Here is a 10407-nt window from a genome sequence, read left to right as displayed (position 1 = left end):
GCATTTGCCATCCAAAACCTACAAGTCCTACTATGTACTTGGATGAAACAAGCCCAAGTATCCTGCTGAATTATGTTTGGAATTAACATTTCCATTTTAGGTGTGGAGGACCTGATTCAGAGCTGCTCATCTAAGCTCTGTGATACAGTCAGGAGGCAACACCTCCTGACTCGCAGTTGAACATCCTACCACTACATGCTAGTCTCCGAAAGCAGAAACAATCAGAAGTCAGATGTTGCCCCTCATGAGACACTGGCAATGGTATTTTGGCTGGCAGTATCCAGAAGCTAGGGCCAAGTGTTCATGTCCCACTGGCCACTCTTCATCTCTTCAACCGTCTTGCCCTGATAACCTTCTAAAGTGCCTGTCTAATTTCTAACTTTAAACAATTAAACTTCAGAAAACCTCTCAGTTCCTTGAGATGTAGGTTTTGCAAGCTGAAGGGAACCTGTAGGTCTGTCAGAAGTACTGAGGCTTGAAGGTCTTCTGCCCTTCAAAAGTCAGCCATGATGACAGACCTTCCAAAGTGCCTGGTTCTGGGGGAAGGAGCCCTGGGGCAGCGAAAGCCCCTGAAATCCCATAGGGGATGGTTTGGGGCTCTTAGATTGTCTTGAGGAGCCTGAAAGAAAAGTGATTTGAAGCAGCGGCAGCGTCTGGACCTAGCACAATCTACGCAGAGCCTGGGCTTCTGCAGGGCAGCTGCTGTCAGGCACTGCCATTTCTCTTGCTGCACAGGCATTGTGCAAAATAGGTTTCATTTCAGAAACTCTGAGGTGGCACATCGAAAATCATGTCTCTCTCTGAATTTCCAGTGAATGGACACTGGAAAAAAATCAAGTCTCAAGTCATTGATCTTGCAACCAGGTCAACTACTTTCCTCCTCTTGAAAGGCAGAGGATTTATCATCGGCTCGCTGTGTTGGTGAAAGTGCCACTAGCACCCAGAAATCTGATTCTGCCCTCTGCTAAGGGCATTACAGAGGATGAGGCCCCATATTAACTGCAAACTAGAAAGACTGCTTCCTTTATTATTTGTCAGCAGGCATGAGTTTGACTTTGGAAAAGTATAGACTCTAAATTTTCAGTTCTTACAATTTATGTGCATTTTTATAATTCTTAGCTTCACTTTTTGCATTTCATTTGTTTTATTATCATGTTCTCTCTGTCGGTAATATCACAGTATGCAATACATTTAATTATATATATATCAACAATTTGAAGTTTGCAGTTGTTTGCATGATGTGTATCAGTGGGAGAACTGTAAAGGTGTGTGGTCTTAAATTTTTGAACCATCAACCAAACCAAGAACACATGCTTCGCTGTTTTCATAAAATCCCAACTGAATGGGTTGTTGTGTGATTGTAGTGATGATGTACATTTGTTGCTAGTGCAGTATCTGAACACTCCTGGTTACAGCTGTAGCCAAAGTCTGTGTGCCTCTGATGCCAAAAGAAATGTGTGCAACTTTCGCCTGAAAAGGAAAATAGATGTCCAATATGTGCATTTCATAGCATGCTTAGTCAGATCATGTGTACTTTTTTTTTAATTGTTCACCTGCAGTTTGGGCAGCTTCAGCTTCCTTGTGCAGGTGTTGAGGAACACACCTAGGGCCAGCTAAGAGCCAGCACCTGGGCTCTGATGCCCACAAGTGGCTTGAACAACATTGCTGCTAACGCGAAGTAATGGAATCAAGAAGAGGGACAGGTCTTAGTTCAGATGCTGAGATAGAAAATTAAATTAAAAATGAGTCTTCAGATGTCAGGGCCATCACAGGAAAGTCAAAATGAACATCCCCTGACCCAGCTTTTGTTGCTGTGCGGGGAAGCGGAAGCTCGTCTCTGCATGGAGGGCTGTGTGTGCCCATGAGATGGCTCTGCTTCATAGAATCTTGTAAATTGTCTCTTGCTGGCTGGGGCAGAGATAATTTTTTGAAGTTTGTGCATTGACTGACAAAATATGATAATACAAGTGATAAATGGATGTGAGTGTTTTGCTGAGCCATGAGAGGTGGGGAATTCAAGTGGCCTTTGTGGATGCTGGAAAGATGCCCTGAGGGATGGGGATCACTTAGGCTGGTGCTAGAAAACGGGAGAAGTGTTTCAGAAGCTGGCCAAGGCATTTGCAGTGATTTTCTTGCTGCTTTAGATGGTCTATGCATTTTTGTATGACTTTATAAAGATAAGGCTAGACATAATTAATTTTGCTATATAACAAATACTACAAAAATTACGTACAAATAGATAAATATTATAGCTCATGTTAACATGAACTTTCACCCTGTTACACTTTTATTTGCTCCCATTTCTTTCTTTCAAACATGTAAGTGATATCAAGTCCTGTAAACCAAGCTGCTGGAATAAACTAGAAAATGGCACAGACCAGGCAGGAGAAATAGGGTGGGAGGGATTTGGCGGCAGGTTATCAGCCATTAATTATTCATTTTGTAAACAATGAGGGAGTGTAAAAGCAGCCAGGGCAGGTAGGTAGAGGATTAGGTTATAAGATAAGAGATAGGGGAAAATAAGGAAAAAAATTCTTAGCAAACAAAACTGAATGTTTTTCATAACTGTCACAAGCCTTCCTATAATGTAAAAGAAAACACCAGTGAATTAGTAATAATTTTCATTAAGGTAATTGCACCACTGTTTGATGACAGAGTTGGATATGGTGGATATGACTTCAAAAGCCAGAGTTTTACAAAACGTCAATAGAAAAGACATAACTTGGGGAAACAGTTGCAAGCAGTATTTTCCTTAACTTTTGAGTAAAACCATGTCACAAATCTTAGCATTGGTTAGGACAAAAAATGCTTAGGATTTCCCCCTACCCCCCCTCTTTTTCTTTAAATTCTGACTTGGCAAGAGGAGGAAGTAGTGAGTAGAAAGGCAGACATGGTTCATATGAGTTTCTAGTCTGTGGTTTTCTCTCCCATGTGTCTGAGACTACTGACATGCTCTCAATAGCCCGTGTATATATATCAGAATTTTGTGGCATCCTATCAGTGAGTATTCATGCAGAAACCATTACATTGAAGTTTTCTCAGAAAGAAGGAATTGGAAAAGCAAGAAACGCACATGTAAAAATAACATTATATCTGCACAAACTACTCTTTAGCCTGAAACCTCTTATCTAAACTCTCCAAGCAAACCTATAATTATTCCTTAATCCAAATGCTGTTTAATAAAGACAAAGGTCTGTTTTTCTTGGAGAAGGTAATTGCTGTATATGACACGGAGCAACACTTGTTGCCTGTAAGTACAAGTAAGTGAGATGCTTTCCAGGAATCTGTTTTCTCAAGCACAGTTTAACTGTAAGGGAGATTACATCTGGGGTGTCTATTAGGGCTGCTGTTGTACGTGGAGTTCTGGCTTGGTCTAGATGAGCTGGCAGGCCAAAGGGCCGCCCAGCCTGGCAGTGTTGCTGCCTGGGTGGGGATTAGGGGAGCAATGTGGCATGACCTGTCACCCTGGACCCTGACTGCCTGGCTGGTGGGAGAGCACCATGTGCCTTTCTGACTTGTGCATCCATGTTTTCTTCCAGGGAAGGTCTTTCCATATTGCAGCTATGTTTCCATCTTTTTTTTTTCCTTTAAGCTATTTGATTACTCATGCCATTTCAGATCAATACGACATCTGTAAGTTATGACCTAAGCTGCTGTGCAAGGCTGCAGCACAGCACTGGCAATTGCTGTTTCACTTCAGAGACAGCTGCCCTTCTGCAGCAAATAACAAGATCCCTGAATAGATCTTTTACTTTTTTTCAGGGTTTTTTTCTTCAATTAGTTCCATCAATAGACCCTCTGAGATCCATTAAAGTTGCTGCATGAATATTTATCTTGAATCATTGCATTTATTTCTCTGGTTAGGGAAGACTTTTGATGCTTACTGAATGCTTAGAAATACAATATATATGCACAGCACATTTAAACATGTCAAGAATTTTGTATTGTTGATGGCTTGCTGAGCCCACCAGAAATAATATATTGTTAAATTTTGTTGTTATAAAGAGGTTATTTCATAACTTTACTCCTCAGAGCTGAAATTGTTGAGGTAAATGCACTTGTAAATTAAGGTGCAGGTATTGATATGCTTAATGGAGACTTACAGGTTAAAATGCCAAAAGGAAAAAAGAACAACACTCACCCACGTGTGTAGTAACAAGTTGTGTAGGTTGTGGATGAAGCGCAAATTTCCCTTTACTTGGGAAGAAAGTACTGGTGCTGTAGGAAGTTGCACAGTCTTTATGTGTTGATGCTAGATTGTCCCTGTATCTTCCTCATACTTGGGTCAAGCCCTGCCCAGCATTAAAGCTCTGCCGAGATTATTCTCTCTGCTGTAATAATGTGATTTCTTTTTAAATGACCAGTTGTTATTAATGCTACTTTCCAAGAATCAGTTTTCAAATTATGTAGTTGCTGTAAGGTTTTGGTTTTGCCCGTAATATCAGTAACTTGATAATACTTCTAAAACAGCGAAACGAAGTCTGTGACCACTCCAAAGGCTCCGAGATGTGTCTGAACCCCATGAATAGCTCTGTATAACTCAAAATGAACCATGCATGTTGGCACCAGGGCTGAAAGAAGCACTGGTTTCAGTCAAGTTTTAAGAAGACCTTAAGAGATCTCTGCCCACACTTCATTTGCATGGGATTTTCACAGGCAAAGGACAAATTGCTCCTTCAAGGAACTGTGTTTCCTTCAGAGGACCACAGTTGGGATGCTGCTGCTTCCCCCACAGCGAGCTGTGTGCGTGCCTGTCGTGGGGTTCTCCCGGGAGGTAGAATCGGAGGTGGCATGTTGCATTTGGCTTTCTTCACCATATGATGGGACACCTAGAGACATGCTTGACTACATTTTAATTCAGGAAAAAAATATTGAGTGACAAATAGATATGGGACAAAGTCTTGAAAGTTGGAGCCTTGATAAGGAAAGAAGCAATGTCCTACATAGTCCTTGTTTATCCCAACCAGGGTATATCCCCATGCAGCTTTTCTCTGTTTACCCACCTCTCTCATTTATGCTTTTCCCTATAAATACTCAAATACAGAGTATGTAGGCAAGAAGCAAACTCCCTGGGGGGGTGACGTGGCAGGCGGTCAGCTGAAAGGGGAACGCTGCTCCCCACCTCCCTGAGTCTGCAGTCTCTAATGAACAGAGCCACATACTGCATTTGTATTACTTCCATAGCCCATCTCAAATATTTTGCGTGTCCTATGGCCGGCACAAGCTCGCACATTTGCCTACAGTAAGGGCTGGGAGCATATATGTCCCCTCACATTCACAGGATGGAAGCACAAACGGGCCAAATTACAAAGCTGGTTTCTACTCAGAACATTCTGCTTTCCACCGTTTCAATAATTTCTTACAGCAAATCACACCTTTAAAAGGCACTGAATTTAGCATCTGAAATAAATTTTTGAAGCTAAGTGGTATATTACCGCTCTTAAGTGACATCTATCGCATAACAGCCATAAAGACTTAGCTACTGAGAGAGGCCCAAAATACTTCCAAATCCCAATCTTTTCAGCAGTTTAGCAGCTTTCAGTGTCCCCTTCCCTTATGCATCTCTATAAATCAATTTTCTGTGTTTTTTCTTTGCTCCTTAGTTTTTACTCTGTATTAATTTTACCACTAAAACAAAAAGGTGAAAACAATAATGAGTTTACTTCTTATTTTTGCATCTATATCCCTGTACAAGTTTGTTCCAGGCACATTTTCTACCTCTCAGTGATGGTAGTTCAGTGTAGCAAAAAGGGAGGGTGGATAATGTGACACGCATTTTACTTTCAGCAAGCTTGTTATACCAGCTCTGAATTTTTCATGAAGGCTTCAGTAACCTGTAGCCGAAGCTCGGGGGGTTTCCACCACAAAGAGGTGGATCAGCTTAGCTCTCACTTCCCATCTGGCACAGGGTGACAGGGACAGTCGGGGGCTGAAGGAAACCTGAAGAAGAAAAAAGTTCATGTGGGACATCCATTGTGATGCATGAAAAGCTAAACATGTGCCTCTTGTAGGGATGTAGCTTTGAAACACTTACTTATCTCTGGCTTCAGATTATATTTAGTCAGGGTGTTTTACTTCAGTCACCGGCACAGCTGTCCTGTCTGTAAATAATACTACAGATAGACTCCCTCAAACCTTTATTTTGCCAAGGCTGCACTTTCAACATCTCTCGACAGCTTGTACCACAAATTCTGTGCCTGCTGCCTGGTTAAAGTGATGTTTTAAATTAGAGTCTGTATCACAAAAGAATTGTTTGCTAGTTTATTGATTTTTATTTTTTCTAAATAATAAAAATTAAAGCCTAGGCCAAAGGAAGTGATCTGATTGTTTTGGTTTTGGTGGGGTTTTTTTCCTTCCCATTCAGTGAGTTAAAAGCAGCTCAGAAGGGGTCTCTACAAATAAATTGATGTCTAAAAATACTTTGAAGACAAAACTGTGTGTTCTGCAGTCTTCTAGCAGTTGGTCCTGGAAACTATAACCCCCCTGTGTATGGGAGCTGAGTCGATGCATCACTCTGAAGGGCATTCTGCACACTCAGTTATGTACAGAAAGTAACCATTGTAAACAATGTAAAAGTTGGAAAGGTAAAGATTTCAGAAGTTAAAGGGTGACAGACTATTTTTTGTCATAAAAACTCACTTCTTAAGGTGGGTTTTAGTGTCTTTAAGTGCTCGTGAGTGGTTTGGGGTTTTTTTTTAAATCACATGATCATGGAGTATTATTCTTCTGCACAAGATGCCAATACTGGTTAATTACTTAATTTGTTGGGTAACTACTGTTGTGGGAGTATGTACTGACCTGCTGAATACATGGTTCAGTTGGCCCCTTACTTTACTCACCGTATGCAGTTTATACCCTGCTCTATACACAGAGCAGCTATTTTATTTGTGATTTTTGTCTCTGCAGGTTTTGGGGTTTTTTTTTCCAGTATCTTGAGTGCTTCACAGATACCAGTTTAGCTCCAAGACTACTCTTTGGGATAAGGCAGTAGGGTGGAGTGTTTGGGGCTTTTTTTATGGGAGGCAGAGCCAGAAAGAGAAATAATGAGACTATGCCTAAAATCTGGACTAACTTGGGGTGGTCAGTCCAAGATGCTTTTGTTCCTATAGCAGGCATCACAGCTATCATTGCTTCAGCTCCAGCTGTTGGTACCCAGCTTTTCAGAAGCAGGGTTTTCCAAGAGGGAGAGAAATTGCATCCCACCTGTAAAGAATTTTGCTGTGTTCTTTGCCCACCAGTGTTAGAGCATGTTTGTATCAGAGGATGCATCTACGGTCTAGGAAGGGCTTTCTCTGATGCTTGTTCTAAAGTGCAAAGCCACTGTGCCACCCCTCGACTGCTTTCTAGACCACCTGTGATTGCTGCAACCCTTGAGAAAGGCAACAGCCTCTCTTGCTACAAAATCTTGATTTGTTCCCCAAATACATGAAACAATCTATGGAAAAAAGAATATGGTCTATGCTAACAGAACTAAAGGAGATATTGCAGTATGTTTGTAACAGCAACTTCAACTTCAGCATTTCCTGAATTTTAGGCTCTGATCAGATGCTGTTACTGTGATATCTATGTTTAATTCTTCTAAGCTGTTACTGAACTAGTGTTTCTGTTGTGTGTCTTCATAGTAACACTTATGTTGGCCATCAACAGGACTAGATCCTTCAGTGACTTGAGCTAACAGGTCACAGATAAGAGTAGTTAGGGCTCAGGTTGGAAGGAAACTTGTTACTGATGGTTAAAAGTCCATTCTTCTCTCAGGGTTCAGAAGTCATTACTGCCCCCAGGAAGCGTTGAGGCTCACAGGTCCAAAGCTGTCTTGCCAGGGCTTCATGTGCCCACTGCTGGCCCTTGCAGCAGCCCGGCACCTTCCATGCTTGACCTGCTTCCCCTCTCTCATCTCGTTGCTGTCCCAGCTGTCTACGTTGCCATCCTCCTCACTTTTTGAGAAGCAGCAATGTAAGCAAGCATGCTCTCCTTGCCCTCAGCTCTCTGCCCAGGGCTGCAGAGGAACCTCTTCAGGATTCTTTAGTCCCTAGAGCTGTGGGATACAACACCCTTTAGTAGCTCAGAGGGTGCATGTCTCAATAATTTGAACTTTTTCAGGCAGAGTTTTTCAGTGGTTTATAGTTTGGTTGAGTCAAGTGGACTTTTGCATTTATGGCAAGAGATGCTGTAACTCAAGATGCTTAGCCCTGTTATTTCTCCAGTTGTTGCCAGTTATCCCACTTGGGACTGTTTTTTCCAAGGATAAATTGGAAAAGCTAACAAAGTTATGCAATGCATAATACTAAAACAGACCCTGGGTGAAATTTTTGTAACTTTTTCTTTTATAAAATGGGGAGAAAACTCTCCCCAAAGAGAGTAAATTGCTTGACTTTTACTAGCTTCAGACCATGGAATTTATTCAACAGCTACCTGGCACTTGCCTGTCATTACAGCTACTTTGCTTTCTTAATGAAATTAGTCTTCTTGATGATGGGTTTCATTTCTATGTATGTATTTTTGAGAGAGGAATAGCATGTATATTCACCAGCTCTTCTGGCTGTCAGGATTATGAAGTGATGTGCAGAAATCTCTGGACAGAAATGTGCATAAAACCTTATCTGGTGCATCACCCGGTGCAGCCTCAGTCGCGGGAGACGCTTGGGCAGCATCCATCCTTCCCTTCCAGTGGGACTGTTTGAATTTGGTTGAACAGAGAGAGCTGCTTTCCAGCAGTTTGTTTTTTCGCTCCTCCCCAGGGGAGAGCTGTTTCCCAGGAGCCTCGCAGAGCTGGGCGAGCAGGGGCAGCGCCAGGCACGCCAGGAAGCCGATGATGACACGGCGGTATGTGCCGAGCACAGGGCTGCTGGGCCTGGGAAGGGCAGAGCCATCCGGGCAACGTCATTCTGCCTCTGTCAGCGTGGCAATATTTCTGCAAGAGAAAGGCTTTGGGTGCCAGAAAATGACCGTGTTGTTTTCAGCACACGTGCGGTGCGCGTGTGCACGTACACACGGATGCAGCGTTACTGAACAAACAACCCTCTGCCAGATAACAGACTTTATTAAAATTATCAGTCAATCTTGAGATGTCAAGGCACAGTCTTCCCAAGAAGCCTTTTCTGACAGATAAATGTGTTTGTACTTGGATTGCAAGCTGCTTGTCACCGTTTAGGTAGCAGGTTTAAGATAGGTGCTTAATGTTGAAACTCAAATCTGCTAGTGGGAATGTGCCTTTTACCCTCAAAAATCTTTTCTACCTGCCTCGTGTTGTCTGCGCTTTCTTTTCAACCTGCCAAAGTATACTCCTGAAGCCACCATAAGCATAGTCATTTCATGTGACTGGATGCTTTTTTGAACCACTTTACATTTGTGGGAGGGAAAATGCCTTTTCTTTTTTGTTTTTTTTTTTTGTTTGTTTGGTTGGTTGGTTGGTTTTTGGGTTTTTTTAGTAAGATGCTTATGTCTGGTTTTGATTACAGAAGTAACATAGAAGGCACCACAAAGAAAACCCCTGAAATTTTAAAGTCCAACCCAAACTCAAAAGCTCAGACTTACAAATGCCCATAGTCAAATATTTTTTTGTTCTGAGCTGCATTTGTCAGTAAGATATTAAATAATCAATGTCAGGTTCGGCTTTTGTCTCTGGGGGTCAGTGGATGTAACCTGTTCCCCGTAAATTCACAGTTTATGAGGCAGCAGTGATCTCTGCACAAGCGGGAGATGACTTTTGAACTCACGTAGCCTCAGACGGGAGGAACATTACACTTTATGAGCATGTTTAGAGGCTGTTAAGGCTGTTTAGAGGCTGAAAAATCTTCCCTCATAAATCATGTAACTGGCTTAAGAGAGACAACTCTGTTTATCTTTAGACAAACAAACCCGCCTTGCAAACACATCCCCTGTATCTATTCCTACTGGAGAAAACCAACAAGTGTCGTCATAAACATTATTTTCTTTGTCCTTTTCCTTAGGCAATGCATGCAGCTAAGTTTTTTATTGGTGAGGAAAACCACAGCGATCTGTACTAATGTTTTCGTTTTCTATGTTGCTGCATGGTCTTAATGAGAACTAACATGTGAAGGGGAAAGAAAATGCGAAGTTTATGAGTTCAGAGAGTTTGCAGCTCACCAATGCTGACTCTAAGTGTTTCTCCCCTCCATAAGAGTTGGGAGCTTGCCATGCACAGAGGATGTCCTGCACTGAACTGCTGAGCCTGGCCCATTGCCACTCATGCACTGGTCCAAGACATCTCTTGCAAAAATGCAAAGGATGGGGGGGTCTCGTCTGGAAGAGAAGACAGCTTGGATCAGTAAGACCAGTGTTGTTTTCCCCCTGCCATTCTGTGGGAGCAGCTCACCTGGCTTGTCTGCTCTGTTCTTTACCTTTATTTCTTCTTCTGTTCAAGACCCTCAGAGCCTGGGGAAGGTT

This window comes from Athene noctua, chromosome 4, assembly GCF_965140245.1.
Source record: "Athene noctua chromosome 4, bAthNoc1.hap1.1, whole genome shotgun sequence".
Classification (NCBI taxonomy): domain Eukaryota; kingdom Metazoa; phylum Chordata; class Aves; order Strigiformes; family Strigidae; genus Athene; species Athene noctua.
The sequence above is the reverse complement of the archived record's forward strand: the minus strand, read 5'-3'. Positions refer to the sequence as shown.